The following is a 13,051-nucleotide window of genomic DNA, read 5'->3' on the forward strand; positions in this document are numbered from 1 at the left end:
ATATGTATTCTTTCAGCAGGCAGCAAAGTAGAGGATTGATTCCAAGGGGATTAGCCTAGTGCCTAGGAGACCTATAAGGTCACCAGTCTGGTGGTACTTGGCTTGGACGTATACAGGGAGGGGCAGGATAGAGAAGAGAGGTTGGTTAGAGAAATATTTTACGGTGGGGTGGGGGAAGACAGGGAGGAGAGAGTGACCCTGTCTTGGGAGACTGGACATTGCAGTGTCAACAACTGTGTTCAGGAGTACTAGAGGTTGAGATGGAGGGATGATTCTGCAGGGGGAACAATTAATGACAGCATTGTTTATAGTAGAAAACTTAGGAGAAATACAAGTATTTATTGGCAGAAGAATGGTTAAATAAATTGCAGTATCCTCATACAGTGAAACCACATATAAGAGTAAAATCAGCACATTAGAGCTATATTTAGCAACGCAGATAAAACTTGAAACATTTCCAGAATGATAACTGTAGTATGATGCTGTTGGAATAAAGTTTTTAAATATGTAGATTGAGACTATACATTATTTTTGAATATATGTACATGAAATAAAGTTAAAATTTCTAATTGGAATAATAAAAGTAGATTCAGGAAAGCGGTTACCTCTGCAAGGTGGGAGAGAAGAAAATGGGTAGGGAATGTATTCCAAAACTATTTTTTAGAGAAATCTGAAACAAGATAAAATGTTAATATTTGATAAAGCTAGATGGTGGTGAATACCTGGGTGTTTGTTTCATATTTTCTATGCTGTTTTTCATGCTTGAGATATTTAATTTCAAATTTTTAACAACATTTCTTCAAAACTAATCCCCTTCCCTGCTGCTTCCACTATGAAATCAAAGTTGTAAGTTTTGTCAGATATAACTCATACACTCGAGAATGTCACAAACCATCTTGCATCCACTATCTAAGGGCAATCAATTTTCTTGTAAGATATAAATGCTCAAAATACAACATTAATATTTCCTTTTACTCCCAATAAGGCATGAAATTTACAAACTAAAAGTAAGATATACTTTACCTATAACCTTAAACTTTGAAATGAACTGCCTGCCTTTATGTAGACCTGCCTCTCATGCAAGAAAAAAAAAAAAATCTCACATTCATATGTATGTGTTTATAGAATGAAAATTAAAACAAGCTAAATAGAATTAATGAATATAATTACATGCATCCTAGAACTCAACATAGTCAACTACAATTATGCCCAAAAATTCACCCGAAGTTGCTTATTAGGGAGGAATGGAGGAGACAGTGTTATTTGCAATATGTGAGTGCTTTCTTTCTTTTTTTGTTATTTTCTCCTCACTTTGAACTCACTGTGTAATGTTCAAGTACCTTCCCACAGTAACACACCTATGTAGCCACAAAGCTGCAGAATGATGTGTGTGGCTCCCTGAGAGATCAGCAATGTGCCAAGGACAGCCTGACATTAGAAGCACAGCTGCTTCTATTATTTGACTCTCTTTTCATGACTACACAGTTATTTCATGGTTTGGTCCTTACATCCCAAATGTGCAGGGTTTTTTTCTATTCTTCTGTCATAATTTCTCACTAGAGAAATAAGACTTCTGGATTTTTGTTTCTGAGTTTTTTCCTTGGGATAAACTTTTACATTACCTTTCCTGAGGTGAGCTCAAAGACTTTATAAAATGTGGTGAACAGGAAGAAATGTATGTGAAAGTTTGGTGATTTTTTTTCCCATTTAAAAATAAATCAATCTATTGAAGTAAAGCCAGACAGCACTATGAAGGGCTCTTAGGTACCAGTCTACGTGGGGCACTTTCTGGACTTGAGGGCTAATTTAGGTGCTTCCCTCCATATTTCATCACTCCATCACTCCTGTGTGGGTTACTGTAGTTGTTGAGAACACAAGATGTTTTTAAGACATGATCCTGGCCTTGAAGAGAGGATATGAGTGTTTCCAATTTAAAAAGAACTATATTCCCAATAGATGGCATTTCTTCCATTGTAAAACTTTGAACAACTACTGATATTTTTCTTTTGGACATATCTGCCAGTAGATTTCAGATTTTAAGAAGCGTTTTTACTATAGTCAAAGAGTAGGGGAAACTTAATAATTGCTTTAATAACTACATGCTTTTACCACTAATAATTTATTTTGATATGTAGGCAGATTGCTCATGAGATGTTCTTTCAGAACATTGAAATAGAATTGGTACATGCGTAAACATGTCATTCAACTGCCATATGTAAAGAAGTTGAACCAGAGGCCTGAGTTTGATTTCTATGTAAACACTCTCTTACTAATATTAAACTACTAAGTCACAACATAAATCTGGCAGAGTTGCTTGTGTGTGTATACACACACAGGCACGCTGTGTGTACCTGTACGTAATTTCTAGTCAAGTCTTACAGAGACAACAAAATTATTCATTCACATTTCTCAACCCTAAAGTTTAATGGTACCAACCTTAACTGATGTTCAGTAATATTTTAAGAATAAGGAAATAAATCCCTAATATGTTTTCAAGCATGAAAACGTCAGAAGCTCCTTGAGTCCTTCTGTCATTAGCACTTCCTCAGGTCGAATATTCACAGATTGGCTTTAAGTTGTAGAATCATAGGAAAGAAGGAGACCTCAAAATTCATTTGTCTAATGCCATCTAATGCATAAATCCCTGCACAGCTTCCATTCAAGTGCCCATTGTGTATTTGAACCCACTGGGACAGGGAGCTCATTACTTTTGGGGGATAAGGCTGAGTAGCAGCATTGTCCAGAAAGCAACAAGATATTCTTTAGGATTTGAGAAATTAAAGAAGACAACAAATCAGGAGCTCATTTTGCCTAGAAATGGCCCTGTGAGAAGACCAATGCAACCTGAAATCCAGCTACCCAGACCCTTTCTAACTAGAAGTACGCATCCTAATCTGAAAATACTCAGTAAAGCACATCTGCCTCCAACATGGCCAGCATAGTGCTGTATGGCCATGTCACTCACCAATCCCTGTCAGCTGCCTGTGTCCTATAAAACTCTTTTGAAAACAGAATGTCAGCCTGGCCAACCTTGCACAACACCTGACCTTTGTAGGTGTGGTCTCGATGTTCTTCAGTAAAAACTGCAGTCAACTCCAAATCATGAAATATTTAATTTGGTACACTGAACTTTTGTATCCAAAATGTTATATAATTTAAAGAAATAGTATCCCCTTGGAATCAAGTATTTTATTATCCTTAATATTAAGAATAATTCAACCCAGTTATTAATCCAAAATCTTTTTTTTCCTCATTCTCTTTGTTTCAGTTTGGCAATTTTTACTGCATTTAAGTGAAGAAATTTTAGCTATTTTTTTTTTTAAAGATGTGTTGTCTTTGCTTTCAATGTTATAACTGCCCAGGGCTATATTTTTTGCCACAGCTTGATTTTCAAGGGGGAAAAAAGTACTTTTTGCCAAGTGTATTTTCCCAAGACAATATGGCTGTCATTTTTAATTAAAATTATTCTCTAATATGTAACATGGTTCTTGTGTTTTCTTCATTGTGTTAAACATTTCCAGGTTGAACCTAATGAGCTTTTCTTTTAGTAATTGCTGATATTTGTAGGTTCTTGGAGTGAATTTTTTTTTTTTTTTTTTTTATTTCAAAGGGACTCTTTGCCTTTGTGGTGCATAAACATGAAAGCTGCGTGAAGTGTGATTGTTCCCCAGTTGAGTTATAAAATGGGTGTGTGGTAGGTCACAAACTATGGATTAAAAGTGGGGACATCTTGTCACTAAAAAAGATATGTTGAACTCATTTGTTTAAGATTATTAAATAATGTTTCTAAGATAGGAAGTATGAAATTATAGTTATTGAACATCCTAAAAACAAAACTGCAGATACTGCCCAGAAACTGCAGGCCTGCTTTTGAATGCACCAGATGTCCCAAAACTATCACACTTTGATTTCTTCCTAACAATAATGTTAAATAACAAAAAGTAGCCTTTGTTCTCAATAATAATAGACTTTGTTCATCTAACTTCTATATTCATGTTCCTTCCAATTTAGAAAGTGATTATTCATCCATATGCCTAAGTAAAATATGTCCACAGTATATATTTTGAAATTTTTGGATTCCTGCAATAGATTGCAGACATTATACAGAACATGAAATTGGGCATATTCCCTTCCTGATCATTAATTTCATATTTCTATTTAGATCACAAGTTAACAAGAAAATGATAGTTGTACACTAAGAAATGGGTAGAAGAGCCAAGCAGTGACTTAGCAAACAGTAAGACCTTCTGGCCAGAGTTGGTGGTAGATGAAGAGCGGGAACTTTGAGGACATAATATTCAACCTTTTGAACTGTTACTTGCCATCGAATCACAGGATGAAACACTACTAAACCTTGATCTAATTGATATGCCTTCTGAACAGTCTTTTATTCTCCGGTCCAGAGAAGAGGCCGATCTATAACTTCCTGAACCGCTTTTGTGGACCATTAGAGCTGGTGGGAGCTGCATGAGTTCTTTTCAGAAATCTAGCAACATTCCCTCTCACTTCCCAACCAAAATCAGTAACAGTCCTCATCACTTGGTCTCCTTTATAAAACAATAACAACACAATCCCTAGATTTATTGACTCCCCCACCCATTTCCAGAACATCACAAACTATAAAAATTGGTAATGAGAAAATGACAATTTTTTTAAAGTTTATTTGGTGACAGGCCAATAGTAACTCTCAATTTATAGAGAACCCCGAATTGGAAAGGATCCTAAATAAATCTGTTCTACATTCCCCCACCCCTTTTATATTATAAATGAGAAATGGGTCCAGAGAGGTTAGATGGGTGAATCTCTGGGCTGAGTTCCTGATATTCAGGTTAGCGTTGGTTCTGTCCACCCTGGCCATCCTGGCCACTGAGAAGTCCTGAACAGGAGCAGATCTGGGGGTGTGAATACCTGTTTTCAAATGTCATTTCCATGGTTCTTTCAAATTTCCACCAAAAAGGGAATGAAAACACCCTTAACTCTGAATTTTACCTGGTATTTTGGAGAAATATCCTTGGATTTCACATCAGTGTAGTCACATCAAATTAGTGATCAGGTGACCTCGTAATCTGAGTAGGTTTCAAAGTGCTGGGCAAACTGAGGCAGCCAGAGGGCAGGCTCTGAGATCACATACAGAACTTAGGTAGTCAGCCAGGCAAGGTAACATGGGCCTGTAATCCCAGCCACTACTTGGGAGGCTGAAACAGGATGATCCACAATTGGAGCCCAGTCTGAGCAACATAGCAAGACCCTGTCTCTAAAAAGAAAAAGGAATGGTGTCATCCATCGTCAGTCAGAGTAGAATTTCCCAGCAAAAGAGAGACCACATAATGATGAGTGTCCTTGGTAGACAGGCAGCCTACAAATGTAAGGAAGGTGGGACACCAACCAGGTTGAAGATCTAACACAGTTAGAGATGAATAAGTATGTTCCTGAAACAGGTAAGTCAGCTGTGGGATATATGACTCCAGTGACTTTCTGGGATAAATCTTTTGATTGTGCAAATGACCTAATTCTTTGTCAGACATTGAAGTAACCTGCAGAAAGACAAGGGTGGCAGGTGCCACTGCCCTGACTGCCACTTCTGCCTCAGAACAATTCACCCATTTCTTTTTATGTAACCTATTCCCTTTTACTAACTCCTCTAACAAAAGGAACTATCCTTTATGTCCCTTATGGGCAATTCTCAGTCAGCATTTCTGAATTGTAAGGCTATTTATTTTCTATAGAAATGCCTTTCCAGGGAACATAGGACTATATAACCATGTTGTGTATCATTAATCCTCTCAACATACCCATGAAGTGGTAAAATTACCTAGAAAAAGAAAAATGTTGAAATGCAAATGTGATTCTGTAAATAGATCCCTGGAAATTGATAGATCTTTTCAACAGTGCTGTGATCCACCTTTGTGCCTGCAAAAAGTCACAGAAACACAGGTTAGCACTTTTCTCTAAAAACACTAAAGATCTATCACTCATGTCCTTCATCTGGGGAGAAATTTCTATAGCAGGAGCAAGCCCCTTCAAATCCATTGTGTCATCTGGGACCCCACTGTGTACATTGTGGTCTAGCCCCCATCGTCAGTTTCATACAACTGCCTCTAGGAAGCTTCCTTCCCAGACCACCTGAGCACCCTTTCACCTCTGCTGCTGAAACCTGAAGTAGTGACACCCTCTTGTCACCCAGCTGGGCCTGAGTGAGCTCTCCCATGCCTGATGAGGATTACACATCTGCTGTGTGCAGGAATTCCCTCAGAGTACCGGGTGAGTGAGACAGGGCCACATCATGCTGGCTGGGCTGACAGGACTGCCCTCTGCCCAAGAGCCCAGTTGTGCCAGCCAGTGGGGGATGCATCCAGCAGACCTAGTCGGCCAGGTAGAAGAAAGCCAGGCTCCTTGCCTATAGGCCAGTAACAATACTGCACGTTCAGCAACCCAGGGGGCCACTGGACATGTTTCAGAAACTTCTGCTGAGAACCATCTTAGGAACCCTGGGAATGATTATACGCCACCATGACTTATCCTCAGAATTTATCCAGAGAAAGGCATTTTACTGTAATTGAAGACAGTACTCTTGTCCCACTCTTATAATAATTGTGTTCTCATCAATTCAGTTTCATTTCAGTAGTATAATTTGTTGGTGGCATCATGGTCCTAATGGAAGCGTGAGTGATTAGCCTGAAGCCTCGAATGGGAGACGTTTTTGATAGCACTGCTCTCTCTCCCACTACTATTCCCTTGACTCTCGTTTCTGTAAACAGCACAGTATTTTCACATATTTCACAGTAAGAAAGAAGGGAGGGAGTGAAATTTACTTTAGTAATATATTTTATTTGGCCCAGTAATTCAAAAGCATCATGTCAACTATTGGCTCTTCTTCGACACCAGCCTCAGCTTGCATCAGGTTCCAGATTCTCACCACAAGCACTCCTCTTCTTGGGCCTTCCCTTACCTCCTTACTCCTTCAAGTCCTCATCCCCTCCCTAACTACTGTGTGGGAACATAGGCCTTTCCCTTCCTAGGCTATCAACCTCACCATTACCCCAGGGGTGACACCTCTGCTGGCATTTGAAATCTTCCCACCTGCCAGTCCCAATCTACATCCCTGTAGCCACCTTCCAGACCAGCCCATCCCTGAGCCTAACATTCATTCTCCTCCCCCCAGGTCTCTCCCACCCAACCCTGCTTCTACCAGACCCCTTTCCTTCGACTCAAACATGGTCTCCAGTCCTACCAAACAGAATCTCCCATACTTTGAAATCTGTCCAGGGCAAGGAAGCACAGTGTAGTGAGTGTGAGATTCAGACACCACAGGAGGAAGCTGGGCCTCCGCTCTGAGGGTCCCTGCCTGCTTCTAGCCTGTGCCTCCATTATTTCCTAGACATTCTCCAGCTAAAAACTCAGGACCTAGCAAAATCGCATCTCCCACTTCTTCTCTGCTTTGTGTTTTCATGAGGAGCTATGTAGAATGCCTAGCACACACAGGACATTCAAACTTTTAAATGTTTGTCTTAAGACTCCTGTGTCTCGCTCAGAGGCTGGCATCAAACAGACAATGATCTTTGCCAGCACTACCCAACAGAAGTATAACGTGAGCCACATCTGTAATTCTGAATTTCCTAGTAGCCACAGTAAGAAAGAAGGGAGGGAGTGAAATTTACTTTAGTAATATATTTTATTTGGCCCAGTAATTAAAAACATCATGTCAACTTCTAGTCAATATGAAAATTAGTAACAAGATGTTTTTGAATGTAAAACATGTCAGGTCTTCATGATCTAGTGTATATTTTATACAACTCAATTTGAACTGACCACATTTCAAGCGCTCAATAGCCACATGTGCTGATGGCTGCCATGTTAGATGGCACAGGTCTATATAAGTCAAATATTCCTTATCTAAAATGTTTGGGGTGGGAAATACTTCAGATTTCAGAATTTTTCAAGATTTTGAATATTTTCATAGACTTTTACTGATTGAGTATCTGTAATGTGAAACTGAATTCTAGAGCATTTTGTATTTTCAGATTACAGATGCTCAACCTGTGTTGTGCCTTGTTAGAGGTAACATAAATCTAAAAGATACACAGTGTGTAGATTTAAGGCTGGTAAAGCGTGGCAGGTAGCCAAGTTTTAACAGGATGTAGGTACCATAACATCTAGATATTACTCTTCCAAAAAAATGTCACAAGTCACAGAAGTTTATAAAATCTGCACCTGATGTAAGGGGAGAACTTCAGGGATAGCTGCAAAGAGGAGAAATAAGAGGTGCATTTTTGCTAGATTCTGTGTTTTCTAAAGATTGTCTAGGAGGCTGATACTAGGAGCAGGCAAGGGCCCTCAAAGCTCAGAAGCGCATCTTCCTACCTTGCTATTAAATAGTGTGGGTTTACTAGGTGCCCATACATCCTGATCTTCAAATGCAGTCTGAAGTCCTGATGCTATTAAGTTTGTGATATCAATCTATTATTTCTACCCCTATTTTTTTGGGGGGGGTGCTGGGGATCGAACCCAGGGCCTTGTGCTTACAAGGGAAGCACTCTACCGACTGAGCTATCTCCCCAGCCCCTCTACCCCTATTTTTTAAGATTTCTTGCGATCTTAAGTAGGTATAACACCAGCATGTTCCATAAGCCCAGAAATGCCAAGTTACCAGGAGAGGATCAACATTCATACCAGGCAGAGCTGGACCATTGTCACAGTGGCTGTCTTGTCAGACTGCTCACTCTGTCCTGGGATGGTGGAGCCAAACTCTCCATATATGTTATCTCTTTTAGTATTCTTCACACCCCTAAGGCTGGGGTAGCGTTATGGTTTAAATGTGAGGTGTCCCCCAGAAGCTCATATGTGAGATAATGCAAGATGTTTGGGAGATGAAATGACTGGATTGTGATATCCTTAACACAATCAGTGAATTAATCCCCTGATAGGGATTAACTGAGTGGTAACTGAAGGCAGGTAGGTATGGCTGGAGGAGGCAGATCCCTGGAGGCATGCCTTTGGGATTTATATTTTGTCCTTGTTGAGCAGAACTTTCTGTTTCCTGACCATGTCCTAAGCCACTATCCTCCACGACACTTTTCTACCATGATGTTCTACCTCACCTCAAGCCCTGAGGAATGAATTTGACCATCTGTGAACTGAGACCTCTGAAATTGTGAGCCCCCAAATAAACTTCTTCTCTTCTAATTGTTCTTTTTAGGTCTTTTGGTCATAGCAATTTAAAAAACTGAGTAAAACAGGTAATTTTACTTACCTTGCAAGCATCTTGTAAAGGAGCATGAATGAAACAAAGACATCAAGAATAGACAGAATACAGCTGGGTCGTGAAAGGCAGTGCAAGGATGTGTCTAGTGATATTTGAACACACTGGTACTCCTTGTTTTGGGGGATTTTTTGTTGTTGTTCTTCGTTTTTTGTGGTTTTTATTTTTTGTTTTTGTTTTTTAGCAATGTCTGTGAACACTTATTTTTTGGTTTTGGGGCGAGTGGTACCAGGGATTGAACTCAGACACTCAACCACTGAGCCACATCCCAGCCCTATTTTGTATTTTAGTTAGAGTCAGGGTCTCACTGAGTTGCTTAGCACCTCACTGTTGCTGAGATTGGCTTTGAACTCATGATCCTTCTGACTCAGCCTCCCACAAACACTTGTTTTTTTAATAATTAGGAAATGGGGCATACATCAAATGCTATATATAAATGAATGGTTTAAGATTGTCTTTTATATCGGAAAGAAAACAAGTGTGTCAGCTATTGTGTATTTATACTATCAGAGAAATCACACTTTACAAATTTTGTTTGATTGGTTTTTAATGTCCTTTAAGAAATAACTTTTCAAATAGTTGCTATTACTTTAATTAATCAGTAAAGCCAGCTTCTAATTTGACTACATAATTATCAGTTGGCCATTAGAATAGCAATAAAGCTAGTTTTAAACATGAGCTCTTTCAAAATTCTGCAGTGCAGGATTTATGTGAAATGGTATTTTAATTACTTTATTCATTCTTTGTGGGAAAAATGAACTTTCATCTCTTGTGGCAGTATTTTATTGTGCTTATTGGTTACTCATAATTATGTGTACTTTTCCCTGTGATAGAGAATAAGCAATGTTTTCTACAATAATATGCATGAAATTCCTAATGTTTTCTAAATTAGTTTGTACATATACATTCTTAGTCCTCACAACAAATAGCTAATTGCTTTGAAATAAATAAAACCTCAAGCTTTCCAAACCAAATTCTAGTTTATTTTTAACTTTTTCTTCAGGACCTAGTGGTAATCAAGTTTGCCACCAAATATTTTTGAAGAAAATTTTGCATTAGGATGTCAGAGCCAGAGGTTTATCATGTTGATGGAGAATGCTAATCCCACAGCTCTCCATTTTCTCATCAGTCTTGCTATATCTGAGAGTTGGTATATTTTCTATTCATTACTTATGGTACTAGCAAGATTCTTCCTGACCCATTAAATGAAGCCCTAGACAGACTAAATGGAGAAGACATTGTTTCATTACTATTTTAGTGAGGTGAACCACACACAGCTATTATTAGCTGGTCTTAAGACTGGTACTTCTTATTTGAGTTGAAAAGTCAAATTAATCATTCCACATCTCAGGCTTTCATATTTAATTGAACATTTCATACCCAGTATTGTTGATCAGAACTTGTGGCTTTGGCTTTTTATAACCTTATTTTGGAAATAGAAAGTAGGAAAGAAAAAGCAATGTATTCAGACTTACTTTGATGTAAGAAATGGCTGGTTAAAACTACACCAAATGCCATCGTTCTGTGTTACATTTAAAGTGCAAGGTCAGACATGACACATGACACATAATGACGAAGCTGCCTTTGTGTGGGTCTCTTGAATGCCATGTACTTAGCAAAAAGGGAATCTTTCCATTTTTCTGATCAGGAATAACTTTTAACTTTTTTTTTAATTGCAGAAGTGAAAACCTATATTTCAGTGGTAGACTGGTTTTATGATCAATAAGTCATCTAGTTGACCAGAAGATAGCCTAATCAGCTTTTCTACTGAAGGGTTTCATGTTTTTAAACAATTTTGCATTTCTCTTCTGCTGTTTGGGGGATGGGGATTCTGGCATGTTGAAATAATCCTTACTTCTGATTCTTGGAATAAAGCAGCAATGGAATTCTATCCCCATAGCTGAGATGGTGGTCTCAGTGGGAAAGACAAGTACAACTATGCCAGTAGATTCCATTTAAGATCCAGAACATTGTTTTGACCCTCTCCCCACAGTTACAGATCTTAAAGACACTCCTGAAACTCACTGTTAAAAAAAGGTAAAAAGGGAGATGATGCCTGTGAGCTAAGTCTGCCAAGATATAAAGTGAATACAGGAACAAATATTTTTGAACACCTTCTGTGTGTCCTGCATATGTATAACAGAATTTAAAAGGGTGATTGATAACCAGGTGGATCTTTATTATACTTGCCTAATGAAATTTAAATTAAAATTAAGTTTAGAAATATAAGTGAAATATAAGGATGATGAGCATCCTTATAAAAAATTAACATGTAGAATGTCAAACCTACAAAATAATCAAACAGGAAAGTTAGTTCATTTGGAACATCTTGAATCTAAGGCATTATATGTAAATCACAGTGCCTGACACAGAATAAAGGCACAGTAAATGGTACCACTTTTGTTTATATTGATTTATGAATGTTTATTCTGTGTCTGATCTCAAGGTTACATAATGGCTAATAGTAAACTGTATAGGATGACATATAACTGTACTGGTCATTCTGAACTGCTGGGAAGAAGCAGCAGCAGCAAAACTAGTCACAACACAGAAAATCAAGGGAATCCTCAAATGTGGGAAATATCCTCATGCAGAAGAAGGTCTTAATTGTAGCCAGGAATGAAGACAGAAACAATAAAAACAAGTTTTCCTGCCAGTGATCAGAGAATTTCTCAGCATGGACTCTAGGAACCAACACACTAACAGACCACCCCTCTTCTTAGTTGTGATGTCACCTAAAGTTTGTGACATAGGTTTTTTTAATTTTTTCATAGAGATACATAATTGTTCCTCTGTATCTGTAGATTCTGCATCCAAAGATGCAGCCAACTGTAGATCGATAATATTTAGGAAAACAATGTATAAAAATAACAATAAAACAATAAGAATGCAAATAGAAAATATAGTATAACAACTGTTTGCATAGCGATTGTATTGGGTATTATAAGTCATCTAGAAATGACTTAAGGTGTATGGGAGAATACATAGATTATATAGAAATCCTGTACTTGCCATTTCATGTAAGGGACTGTAGCATCTGTACATTTTGATATCTGCAGGGGCCCTGGAACCAATTTCCCCTGGATAATAAGGGGCAACTATATCCTTATAGCCTCTAATATTATGGGCTTTTTTCCCATAAACCTTACCTTGCAGTTAACTTGACTGGAATGCATTTATTCTGTGAAGCAGAACGTAACTTATTGGAAAACGAAGCTGGCCTCCACGAGTTGAATTTTGTGAAGTGAGGAATTTGAAAGGCTTTGATAGAATTGCACCAATGACATTAGAAACCACATATTATAAAATTGTCAGCAGGAGAGGTTAAGAAATGACACTTTCCCCATCAATGGTGTGGGCCACATGCTGTCACTGTGGCTGGCTCGTGTCTCCTTACAGTCCCCATTGGTACCCTGGGTTGAGTACACTTGGCCTCAAATACGAAAGCCAGGTTTATGGCAGCATCTACCCTGCCGTGCTAGTTCTCTACCCATTGTTTCTTCCATCTTTTCTTCCTTCTGTCTGAATCCCCACCACCACCACCCTGCATCCCATGCCTATTCATCCAGAAGGAAGAACCAGTGTAGGCCTAACTAGAGGCTGAGGTCCTAACTTTAGTCATGGTGGGATAGGAGAAAATTCTTTTGGGGTGAGGGGAGACAAGGGGAATCAAATTAATGAGATCCAGAAGTCAAAACCAAGTAAAAGAGGAGAGGAGTGAGCCCAGGTGCAGGGAAGAACCCAGGGCCCAGGACAGAGCCCACCACTGTTACTGACTTGTCACCTCTACAG

The 13,051-nt window shown here is 38.6% G+C and overlaps 1 protein-coding gene across 11 annotated transcripts in view; it reads left to right on the top strand.

Annotated features, from left to right (window-relative positions):
• The window catches only part of PKP4 (plakophilin 4), a gene marked incomplete at its 3' end in the record, with an annotated part of 244,564 nt that overhangs the window by 207,328 nt on the left and 24,185 nt on the right, over window positions 1-13,051 (top strand). The window lies entirely within an intron of this gene.

The sequence above is a fragment of the Sciurus vulgaris genome (assembly GCF_902686455.1).
Source record: "Sciurus vulgaris genome assembly, chromosome: 3".
Lineage (NCBI taxonomy): Eukaryota > Metazoa > Chordata > Mammalia > Rodentia > Sciuridae > Sciurus > Sciurus vulgaris.